This window comes from Typopeltis vanoorti, chromosome 2, assembly GCF_054136105.1.
Source record: "Typopeltis vanoorti isolate ZY-2024b chromosome 2, IOZ_Tvanoo_1.0, whole genome shotgun sequence".
Classification (NCBI taxonomy): domain Eukaryota; kingdom Metazoa; phylum Arthropoda; class Arachnida; order Uropygi; family Thelyphonidae; genus Typopeltis; species Typopeltis vanoorti.
The window spans coordinates 30,070,788-30,083,042 of record NC_143550.1 but is presented as its reverse complement, the minus strand read 5'-3'; the positions used below and the strand labels follow the sequence as shown (position 1 = coordinate 30,083,042).

General features: G+C 35.1%; 1 protein-coding gene across 1 annotated transcript in view; it reads right to left on the bottom strand.

Moving 5' to 3' along the window:
- LOC150108903 (CDP-diacylglycerol--inositol 3-phosphatidyltransferase-like) overlaps positions 1 to 12,255 on the bottom strand; it is a 144,610-nt gene that overhangs the window by 46,746 nt on the left and 85,609 nt on the right. The window lies entirely within an intron of this gene.

Sequence of the window (12,255 nt, the reverse complement as noted above, 5' to 3'; positions counted from 1 at the left end):
TTTGTATTTCTCTAAACTCAGTCAATCAATTTTAGTTTTTGTAAGTTCGAGATTCCTAAATTACAACAAATAGGCTTCTCAGTATTCTCGTTCAGTCAATGAACACCTAATTCAATAATATAGCATTTATCACTTGAAGAGGGAAAAGTCTTAGCACATCACACATTAAATCTTGACTCGCTGAATACAGCAACTAGGAACAATATACTATTGGCGGAATTAATTTTCGTTACTTCTCACTAAGTATAGCAAAGGTAATCATACCAGTATATAGCTTCATCACATCATAGGGAGATCGAACAACATTTTTAAAGTCCTTGCTGACTTTTACTTTGTAATAACATAGACTTAAAAGAATCTTCCACTTCCGCGACTGATTTATAGACTCGGAAGAATATAACCTTTATGCGCTTGGTTTAAATTATCTACCTATTTCTTCTTTTTCTTATACGTATTATCCTATTTCCTGCACTATTCCACTAGGAAGGTGTTAGGAAGTTTTGGTATAAATCCAACTCAGAAAAAGGTAAGTTAAAATAACAAGCAATTCCCGGTCCTTTAAATTCCATTTTCAGCACGTCAAAATTCCCCTCCAGTCTCCAGCTACCGTTCTCTATACTCCCCTACTCGATTCTCTTCTTTACTTTCGTTTTCGTATCCACTCCTTCCTTTTTCCCGCCAGAAACTGGTTCTCACCGGTTAGGCTCACATCAAACTTGTTTTTCCCTTCGTTCACACTCCAACATGCGCTAGGAGAAATTTGCATGTTTTCTCACAACAACCAATCAAATGATATCATAAAGAATCTTCTGGATATATTAAAAATTACATACATTACAGTTTCTTATATTATTATTAAAGGAATAAAGCAAATAAAATAAATGACACTTTAATATAGAGCCTTTTCATGTCTATAATATATTTTACAATTACATAAATAAAATTAACTAAGAAAACTCAAAAGGAATTACATGAATAACATTTTATAAGCAAGAGACTAATGAAATAGATTTAAATAAGTCCTGCTCATGATATGGTAGGTCATGTTAATTATGAATGAAGTATTATTATTTACAAATATCTTCATTCACAATTTAACAAAGGCTCACTCTCTCTCTGAAAAATTTTTCCTTAAGGAAAAATTTTTCAGAGAGAGAGTGAGCCTTTGTTAAATTGAGCCATCATATTTCTAGCTCTGATGTGTAAAGGAGTTATTTTAGCAAAATTAATTTTAACTGACAGTTGATTTCCAGCACCAATTTCTTGTTCAGGATTGGACACTTGATGTTTTGATGATAAGTCAGTGTTAAGTTGTGTTACAGGCTGATCAAGCACAGTGTTTGTATCACTATCTTTCACAGTTGGTTTATCTACAGATGACTGCACTCTATTAGGAGTTTCTTCTTCATTAGGCATACAAAATCTTCCTGTTAGTTGCTTCTTTTCTGTGCATACAGACTTATTGTTTCTTCTGACATTTATTTTTCTATTCATTAGGGACATTTCACCTCTTGAAAAGTCACAAGAGAAATGATACTTCTCCATAAAATTTGTTCCTAATATTATGTGAGAATCCGAGCTAGGAGTGAAAGGGACAATAAGTAAGTCTTGGTATACATAGTCTAATATCCGGTAGATAAATTTTTGTGCAAACTTTTTCATATGCTGTAGAGTTCGAGTCAGAGAGAGTGGTAATTCTCACAGGTCTCCTTAAATTGGTAACGTTTTTTCATAACGAATCTCTTATTTTTAGCAAATATTGCTTACTGATGGTTGAGGCATTATAACCTGTGTCAAACAGAATATTACATTTATGACCTTGGGCATTTCCTGTAATCCTCATCACTGATTCTCTCAATCTAGGAAAATTACGAAACTTATTATACTCTCTGTGAGGAATGTGTCCAAAATTAGAATTCCATTTGTTGTTAGAGTAATTTCTTCTATTTAAGGAGCAATTTCAGGCAATGTGTCCAACTTTATCACAACTAAAGCACTTAGGAGGATCTCTATAATCAGTGACATATTCTCTCCTTATCTGAGGTTGAGAAACAATGGACATCTGTTGGTTAACATTCTCTACAGCTTGCACTACCTTGTCCAGATTAGACTAAATGGGTTTATTTTGTCTTTCCACTTCCGGTTTGATCATCTCACTAATTTTATCTGCTGTGGGGTTGTAGTCTCACATCAAACTTGTTTTTCCCTTCGTATATGGTAGTTCAAGCTCCAACACGCGCAAGGAGAAATTTGCATGTTTTCTCACAACAACCGATCAAATGATATCACAAAGAATCTTCTGGATATATTAAAATTACATACATTACAGTTTTTTATATTATTATTAAAGGAATAAAGCAAATAAAATAAATGACACTTTAATATAGAGCCTTTTCATATCTATAATATATTTTAAAATTACAAAAATAAAATTAACTAACAAAACTCAAAAGGAATTACATGAATAACATTTTATAAGCAAGAAACTAACGAAATAGATTTAAATAAGTCCTGCTCATGATATGGTAGGTCATGTTAATTATGAATGAAGTATTATTATTTACAAATATCTTCATTCACAATTTAACACCAGGAATGGTAGGTGTTTGTCCTTTTCAAGATATAGTGTGAATTTGATAGTATGGTGGAACGAATTGATTTTGTTTAAGTAATCCAGTAGCTCTTCCTTGTTGTGGTCCCATATGATAAAGATGTCATCTACATATCAAAACCATGCTGTAGGTTTTGGGCTAATCTGAGATAAGATTTTAGTTTCAAGATCTTCCATAAATAAGTCAGCACAAGAGGGTGAGAGGGGACTACCCAATGCCAATCCGGTTAATTGTTTGTAAATGGTTTTCTTCCATACGAAATAGTTAGAAGATAAACGGTGACTAAACAACGAAGTGATGTCTTGTGAGAACAAATTGTCTAAGATGTTGATAACTTCAACTACTGGAATGTTGGTAAACAGGGAAGTAACATCAAGGCTAGAAAGTATATCTGCAGAGATAGGGACATTTTTTAATTTTTCAATAAAATGTTGAGAGTTTTTAATATAAGTATCTGAGTTATGGATGTGTTGTTGTAGAATTTTAGCTAGATGTTCAGACAGTAAATAAGTTGGAGAGTTGATTCCATCTACTATGGGAAGTAATGGGGAGCCATCCTTGTGCACTTTTGGAACGCCCTACAGTCTAGGTTAGAGGATGCATAGATTTTAACTTTTTAATTAAATCTGTATTAAGGACATTATAGATGGACGTATCTGATAACAGATTGTTGAGTTTATCTTCATAGTCTTTTGTGTTTAAGATGACAGTACTGTTCCCTTTATCTGCTTTAAGTATGATGATGTCTTTGTTATTCTTTAAGTTGAGTAGGGTTCTTTTTTCCATGGGGTGAAATGGGTGTGTGGAGATCTGGAAGGAGACGAGAGGATTATGCTGCTTTTCAATCTAAGGTCATTAGCTGTAAGTTGTGGTAGTAATGAGATGGCTTTCTCTAAATGGCGCATGAAATCTACTTTGGGTATTACAACAGGCGTTAAGGCAAAATTGACGCTTTTTTTGAGAATGGTGATCTCAGGTTTTGTTAGTATGTGCTTTGATTGATTAACGATGATTTGGTTATCCAGTAGAGAAGGTTTAGACTCAATATGATTATTATACAGATAATTGAATTTCTCAATTTGTGTCCGTTTGCTATTTCTGAAGGTTTTATCATAACTTGTATAAATCATATTATTTAGAAGTTGCCAAATATTTTCATCAAAGGTATTAGAGATGTCTGTAAAGAACTCATAGCATTTTGAGTCTATTTGGCTTAGTGTCAATCTTGTACGATGTATTCTTACACGTAGAAGGGAGACTGATGTTTTATGATAATTACTTTTAGCTTGTCTAGAATTAAAAAGTTGTCTCAGATGTAGGAATTTGGGGTTAACGTTGTTGTCTTGACATCTTTTTAAGAAAGTTAGAATTTTTAAAAACTTAGCCTTTTTACACTTTAAAAGTTCCAGATGGCATAGCTACCATTTAGTAATCTCATCCATTCTGTTCATATTTGAAATTGTTATAATTCTTGACCACTGAGATTAATGAATAACTAACACTTATTCAGAAGTATTGGTCAAGTGTTAATAAACTATTTAATCACCAACTAGTTTTGCTGGCTATTGCTGTCGGCTTCTTCAGGATACAATAAGGTAGGCAAAGTAAATTACAAGCTAGATGTTAACTGACAATTCTAATTCAGATAACAAACTGGCCTACAGATTTAATTAAAAAGTTAAAATCTATGCATCCTCTAACTCCTAGACTATGGCATTTCAAAAGTGCACAAGGATGGCTCCCCATTATGCCCCATAGTAGATGGAATCAACTCTCCAACTTATTTACTGTCTAAACATCTAGCCAAAAGTCTACAACAACACATCCATAACCCAGATACTTATATTAAAAACTCGCAACATTTTATTGAAAAATTAAAAAACGCCCCTATCTCTGAAGATGATATACTTGCTAGCCTTGACGTTACTTCCCTGTTTACCAACATTCCAATAGTTGAAGTCATCAACATCTTAGACAATTTGTTCTCACAAGACATCACTTCGTTGTTTGGTCACTGTTTATCTTCTAACTATTTCGTATGGAAGAAAACCATTTACAAACAATTAACCGGATTGGCCATGGGTAGTCCCCTCTCACCTTCTTGTGCTGACTTATTTATGGAAGATCTTGAAACTAAAATCTTATCTCAGATTAACCCAAAACCTACAGCATGGTTTAGCTATGTAGATGACATCTTTATCATATGGAACCACAAAAAGGAAGAGCTATTGGATTACCTAAACAAAATCAATTCATTCTACCATACTATCAAATTCACACTAGATCTTGAAAAGGACAACTTTTTCACACTATTCACAATTCACACTAGATCTTGAAAAGTCTCAACTTATCTGTTTATAAAAAACCTACAAATACTGGACGTTATCTACATACACTTCAGCTCATCACACCACATCTCCCAAAAACTCAGCATTATTCATATGCTAAAGAAAAGAGCTATACAGTTTACTATGGACCAAAATGATCTACAAGAAGAATTGACTACAATATCCAACAACCTACTCTTAAATGGCTAAGCTAGAAGACTTTTCAACAAAGATTCTCTTCTCTGACATACCACAAAAACAACGTGATGTCACCCAATATATCACCACTATAACTATTTCATACGTTGGTACCATTCCCAAAAAACTGGCTCTCCTCCTAAAACCACACAATATTAGAATGACTTTCAAGCCAGTTGAAAGTATTCAGAAATTTCTAAGATCACCGAAAGACTTCAATCCTTTCTACAAGTATGCAGGTGTTTACAAAATTCCTTGTTCCTGTGGTCTTAGTTACATTGGTCAGACGTCTAGAAGCTTTGAAAGGAGACAAAGGGAACACATCGGTTATGTAAGAAACAACAGACAAGATATATCTGGCCTTTCTTCCCACTTCTCTACAACCAACCACATTATTGAATGGAATAAAAGTTATATGCCTTATATAGAAGAAAAGTACCGTTCCAGAATCTTCAAAGAAGCAGCTACAGTTGCTTGTTCCACAAGAAACCTCAACAGGAATCAATTTTTAATCCTACCTAATGTCTGGCCGACTCACACTTGCTATTACGTCATGGCGCCCATTCTCTGCCCCAACAAGTTCCCAACGGAAATTCCAACAAAAGCTTTCCTGGAAACTTCTGTATCAGGACTGCCAGAATCGTCCAAGCAGCTATACCCAGGAACAGGACTCAATGTATGTAGGCACCATGGAAGACCTTAATCAGATCACTAAACACACATGAAATGAACTTCAGTGCCAATTACAAAATGTTTCTCAACAAGTAAATCATGTATCTGCGACACGTGTATTGTTTCACACTCAGTCCTATTTTGTTATTGAATTAGAATTGTCAGTTAACGTCTAGCTTGTAATTTACTTTGCCTACCTTATTGTACCCTGAAGAAGCTGACAGCAATAGCCGGCGAAACTAGTTGGTGATTAAATGGTTTATTAACACTTGACTTGATCAATACTTCTAAACAAGAGTTAGTTATTCATTAATCTCAGTGGTCAAGAATTATAACAATTTCAAGGTTTACATTATCTCCACTTTATTTATCGTCTATATGGATCACAATATGAAGGGAAGAGAGGTGGTTTTATAAACCTGATATCAAAATTGGAAATGTTAATCTCAGCTCTTTACTTTATGAAATGATGTTTAATGACTCTCTTTCTCTCTGTCATAAAATTATACTTTCAACTAAAATATGCATCTTCCTACCGTTTGTTGATAGTCATCAATCCAATCCAATGCCAGTCTAGTGGGCTGAGTGGATAGCGTAAAAATTCTCAACCCAACGAATCCCACTCTGCATAGATGATTGTGAATGTCTTAATCCTGTGCCAATTCTTCCCACAAAGCCTTCAATCCTAAAACTCTGAAGTATGGGAGTGACCGTAAGTATATAGATTTTATACTTCTGAATAAATCCAGTACAAGTCTGCAAGATTCCCTGACTAAATTGAATACGTTTTAATAAATTTGGTATGAAAATCAGCAATAAAAACACATTCTTTTCATAAAAATTGTCTTTGTCTTGGTATGATATTGAAAACATCAACTGCATCCTGAATGGAGAACCTACAGAACAAGTAAAACATTTCACCTGTTTAGACTCAATTTTTAGTGAAGATGGCAAATTAAATTTCTAAATAGACAGCAGAGGGATGCTTAATGGTCAAAGCAGTATAACTGAGAGAAGACCTCCACATAGCCGTTAAAGGAATACAGAATATTAGCTTAAACCACAATGTAAAATGATGGAAGAACATGACAGAATTTCATGGTGGCTGGGGCATCGCACAGTCAAGGCCCCTGTTATGAACTAGGGTGAAAAGCAAAAAGTCATCTACTGGAACAAATCCTGAAACATATCCCAACTGAACATTACCAGAGTTCAAGATTGGTACTATCAACATAAGAAGCCTGATTGGCAAAGAAATGGAGCTGGCTGAGGAATCGGATAAGTACCAAGGCAACATAATAGGGGTGATTGTAACAAAAAAGACAAAAACTGGTGAGATCTTTCTAAGCAATAAATACAAAATGAAGAAAGCATATTGAAAGTTCCTGGCAAATAAGTCAGCTTGTGCTCTTAGAAAATACAGAGACAAATGTAAGAAAGGTAAATACTGTGTAAAACTACTTAAACAAAAGTCATGGGAAGATTTTGCCAAAAGGGGTGTCACACCTTATTATTAAATTACTCTAGATTAGAGACAGGTTGTTGGAAGTTTGTTGCAAACCAACCTGTCTCTAATCCACAGTAATTTAATAATAATCACCTCTGGGTCTGACTCCCAATGAAGAGACCTCAATAAAGGTAGAAACTGGTCTGGGTAGTGACCCTTCCCATAATGCAGAGCATTATACATGTCCACAAGGAGATGTGGTTTGCATTATGGGATACTTAGGCAAGTGATGTGAAGTCATACCACCTTTACCAAGAGTTGCCCCAGTCCTGAAAATACTTCAGGCACAAACTGTTTGCTTACACTTGGATAAAGGATTAAACCAAGTACATAATTTCTTGGTATCTTTAATTTATAGTATAACCAAGTGCTATACTATATGCTATACTTCCTACATGCTAAAGGCATTTTGTTTATTAATTATCTTGAAAAGGGTAAAATAATAAGAGGGGAATATTATTCCGATCTTTTAACCAGACTAGACGAAAAAATTTGTGAGAAAAGACCCAGTTTGCAGAAGAAAAAATTCATCTTTCATCAGGACAATGCACCTGCCCACAAAGGTGTTTTGGCAATGGGAAAATTAAGGGATCTGCACTATGAATTGTTGGAACATCCACCTATTCCCAGATTTGGTTTCTCTCTGACTTCCATCTCTTCCCAAAAGTAAAACTATTCCTTGCTAGTCAGCATTTTTCTTCAAATCAGTGATTGCAGCTGTAGAGGAGTATTTTGCAGATCTTACTGAGAACCACTATAGGGACGGGATAAAGGTGCTGGAGCATCACTGGAATAAATGTATTAGTCTTAAGGGAGTTTATGTTGAAAAATAAAAATAATTTTGAAATTATAAATTCGTTTATTTATTGTTAGGCTGAGAACTTTTCAGACCACCCTTGTATGGTGTTAATGGAGCATTATATTAAGAAATACTTAGTCTTTATTTGAGTTGTAAGTCAGCAGTTAGAAATGAAAGAAGTACAGGAAGGTGGTTTAATGTTAAATCTGGTGCCAGACAAGGATGTACATTAGGAAGACTCTCTCTTATTCATTAGTATGGATCACATTATGAAGGAAAGTGGTATTAAACCTGACATCAAAATTGAAGGTGTTAATCTCAGCTCTTCACTTTATGCAGATGATGTTATACTTTTAAAAAAATCAAATACAAGCCTGCAAGATTCCCTGAATAAATTGAATAACTGTTAATAAATTTGGTATGAAAATCGGCAATAACATGACATGATTTTTAGTGAAGATGGTAAATTAAATATGGTACTAGACAATAGAATCAACAAAGCTGGTATGGTAGGAAGTCAACTGAATAAATTTATATGGAATAAGAGAGAAATTAGTCAAAACAAAACATTAAATGAATTGGTTTGAACACTGTCTTGTATACAAGACAGTGCTCAAACCAATTTTAACTTATGGATCTGAGAGCTGGGTCAGAAGTAAAACACTTGACCAAAGACTAGAGATCGCAGATATGAGAGTCCTGAAAAAGACTAGGAGCGTGAACAGATGGCATAAATGGCAAATCATATTAAAAACGTGGATATTAGGAAAGAACTTCATTTTGTTAGCATCCAGTAATGCATTAGCAGAGCTAATCTCAGGTAGAATGGGTCACTTAAACAGAATGGGAGAGGTTAGATTAGCAAAAGAAATGTTCTCTGCCAGGTTGGCAGGAAAAAGACTCAGAAGAAGACCACGATATAGGTAAGTGATAGAGTAAAAAGTGCCTTAGAAGACAGAAATATAAGATTTGATAATGTTGGAGTCTTGACAGATAACAGATTGATTTGGAGGAAAATTGTTGATTAGAAGTAAGTAATGATGTAAGTTCTTCATGTAGTACTATCATAATATACTGTACACCCCTTGAGGGTACATGTCAGGAATTTGATGATGATGATGGACAACAGAATTAGTGAAGCTGGTATGGTAGAAAGTGAACCAAAGAAATTTATATATAATATGAGAGAGATTAGTAAAAATACTAAACTAGATGTATACAAGACAGTGTTCAAACCAACTTTAATTTATAGTTCTGAGAGGTGGGTTAGAGATAAAACTATTGATCAAAGACTGGAGACCACAGATATGAGAGTCCTGCGAAAGATTAGGGGACTTGACATCAATGGCAGTATTTTATTGAAAACAAGGATATTAGGTAAAAACTTTTGTTAACATTCAGGAATGTGTTATTAGAGTTAATCTCAAGTGGTATGACAACTTAAACAGAATGGGAAAGGAAATATTAGCTCAACAAGTGCTCTTTGCCAGGAGGGCAGGAAAAAGGATCAGAGGAAGACCAAGATGTCGATGGATTGATACAATAAAAAAAAGCACCTTAGAAGATCGAATTCAGCATGAGATTTAACATCAAAGAAACTGAACACTGGGAAGATCATGTAGGAATCATGTCGAGAATAAGTCACTGGCTCTGCTCATGCTTGCTCAATATTTCTCAAATGTTTCAAAGCTTGTAAGTTAAAGTTGAGCACATAAATAAAATAAAAATGCTAAATATCAGGTTAATTGCTTGTATCAGTGCAGGAATTCCTGCACTGATATACCAAAGAAATCAGGATATAATGCCATTTGATAATATCAGGTCATCCCAAAAGTAATGTCATTTTTAGCATTAAGTTTTGAAAGGATATAAAAGATAAATCACTTTGGCTTCTGACCTAATGTCCAATCCTCACCTGCTTGTGGTGCACTCTGTTGGGTATCTACTTGGATAATGAACAAACGAGGATGGGCTGGCAATTTTGGATTTAGACGACCAAATTGTATTCCTCTCGGTCAAACCAAAATAAAAAATGACGGCACATGACAAAATTTCATGCCGGCTGGAGCGTCACCCGGTTAAACAAGGCCCCCTGTTGTTTTCGGCAGGGAATCAGGGCGAACAACGAAAAGTCAGCTACTAGAACAAATCTGAAAACACACACCCCAACAACTATCAACAGAAGCCTGAATGGCAAAGAAATAGAGCTAGCGGAGGAATTAGATAAGTACCAGATTGACATAATAGGGGTGACTGAAACAAAAAAGACAAAAACTGGTGAGATCTTTCTGAGCGATAAATGCAAAACGTTATATTCAGCAATAACAATCAAGGAAAAGGAGTAGTCATAGTATTCAACACTAAATATGAGGCTAATCTTCTTGAATGGCAGTCAATCTCAAGTAGCGTAATGTGGGCAAATATGAGAATGCGGAACTGGACAATAAGACTTATTTGTGCCTATGGTCAGAAGGTTCTACTAAGGTAGAAGTGGAGGAATTTTTTGAGGCTTTAGAAAACGCAACTGAGACAATGAAAAACGAAAAGTTGGTCCTTGTTGGGGATCTAAATAGCAGAGTAGGAAATGAATGTGAGACATACAAAAATATTTTGGGAAATTTTCGAGAAAAGAGCAAAGCTAATAATAATGGCAAATACTTGTTGGATTTCTGCTCAGGACATGGACTGGTTATTACTAACACCATGTTCTAACATAAAAATGTGCACAAATTCACATGGAGAGAAGAGGCAGGGAATAAGAAAAGTCTCATTGACTATGTTATTGTTGATAGTGATGTTTTCTCCCTGGTGCAGGACACCAGAGTGTAGAGAGGATTTGAAAATGGAAGTGATCACTATTTAGTCTTGAGCAGGATAAAATTGAATTTCATATTGAAAAGAATAACAGGTAAGAAAGTTTTAAAGCGAATAAAAGTTGAGCAGCTCTCAGATGTGAACTGAAGACTAAAATACACAAAGATTATTGAAGAAAAAATGAAAGAGTTTGAGAACAGGAATCAAACCTTGGAGATTCAGTGGCAAGCCTTGAAGAAAGCCCTGATTGATTCAGCTAGAGAGGCATGTGGTGAAATTGTCTGCAAGGATAGAAAAATTAGAACTCCATGGTGGACACAGGAAGTTAAAGAGGCAGTGAAGGAAAAGAAGAAAGCATTTTATGAAATGTTGCAAACTTTGAAATAAGTGGTAATCTGAAGGTGCAAGATCAGGAGAATACGGAGGATGTGGAAGCTTTTTATAGCTGAGGTCCTCAATCTTGGAACAGATGATTCTTGCACTATGAGGGTGTGCATTATGATGGTGAAAAAAAAACACCCTTTTGATTGACCAGAGAACGCTTCTTTCAGTTTTTCATCCTAGCAAATAAGTCAGCTTGTGCTCTTAGAGAATACAGAAACAAATGCAAGAATGCAAAACACTGTGTAAAACTAGCTAAACAAAAAGTCATGGGAGGACTTTGGCAAGAATATAGAAAATAAATATCAAGAAGGTGGCAAAATATTCTAGAGGTTGCTGAAGAAGTTTAAAAATGGAGGAAAGAGCTGTAAAAGGAGTTAGAGATGATAAAGGTGACATGAAAACAGGAGAAAAAGATATCCTTGAAGTATGGAGTAATTACTTTGAAAAACTGCTAAATGAAACAAGCAGTGATGACAGCACAGTGGTAAAAAACACTGACCACGCATGCAGTCAGGAATAAACAACCATGCTTGAAGTAGAAAAAGCCATCAAAGTCTTAAAACGTGGAAGGGCAGCAGGAGTAGATGATATTCAACCAGAAATGCTGAAGTATGGTGGTATAAGAGTCTTACAGTGGCTGCACTGCATAGTTCAGAAAGCCTGGACAGAGGGACGAATTCCCGATGATTGGAGTAGAGCTCTCATAGTACCCATATATAAAAAGGGAAATAAAACTGAATGTGAGAATTACAGAGGTATTTTCCTACGGAGTGTTCCTGGCAAGATCTATGCAAGTATACTTGAGAAACGGTTGAGAAGAATTGTGGAAGAAAAGCTTGGTGAAGAACAAGTTGGATTCAGGCCAAATAGAGGCTGTCAGGATCAGATCTTCACTTTACGACAAATAGTTGAGAAAGCATGGAAATATAACAAAGATCTGTA